This window comes from Plasmopara halstedii, assembly GCF_900000015.1.
Source record: "Plasmopara halstedii genome assembly, contig: Scaffold_287, whole genome shotgun sequence".
Lineage (NCBI taxonomy): Eukaryota > Oomycota > Peronosporomycetes > Peronosporales > Peronosporaceae > Plasmopara > Plasmopara halstedii.
The window spans coordinates 848,358-848,943 of record NW_020187208.1 but is presented as its reverse complement, the minus strand read 5'-3'; positions in this window follow the sequence as shown (position 1 = coordinate 848,943).

Sequence of the window (586 nt, the reverse complement as noted above, 5' to 3'; positions counted from 1 at the left end):
CGCACGTGGGCAAGGATCTTGGGCAGAACACAGCAAATTACAGCCAAACTACAACTGACAAGTGTTACGCCTGTGGGAATCAGGGTTATCATGCAAAGGATTGTCGTTTTCTAAACAAGGTACTACATCGGAAGGCGACAAACAAGTCAAGTTTGCACTTTCATAACTTGATGATGGATGGTCAGAAGGTCGTGATGGAAAAAAAGATGAAGAAGTGATTGAGTGGATACTGGATTCAGGATCCAGTCAACACTTAATCGGCAACTCATCGTGGTTAGTCAATACGAGAGAAACAGATATTAGTTGTACCATTCCAGACGGTACCAAGCTCAAAGTCACCCTAGAAGGATCCATGTTGCTCACCTGCACGGTGAGTAACATTGAGCGAGAGGTACTACTCAAGAATGTACGTTACATTAAGGAATTGCAAAAAAAACTGCTCTCTTATGGTCTATTGGAAGAGAAACGATGTGTATTACAGTACAAAGATGGACATAGAACTGTACACAACACCGGCATTGGACGAGATGTAACAGACGTGATGAAAAGGCACAAAGTGCTCACAATGGAGTGTAGAGTCAAAGGG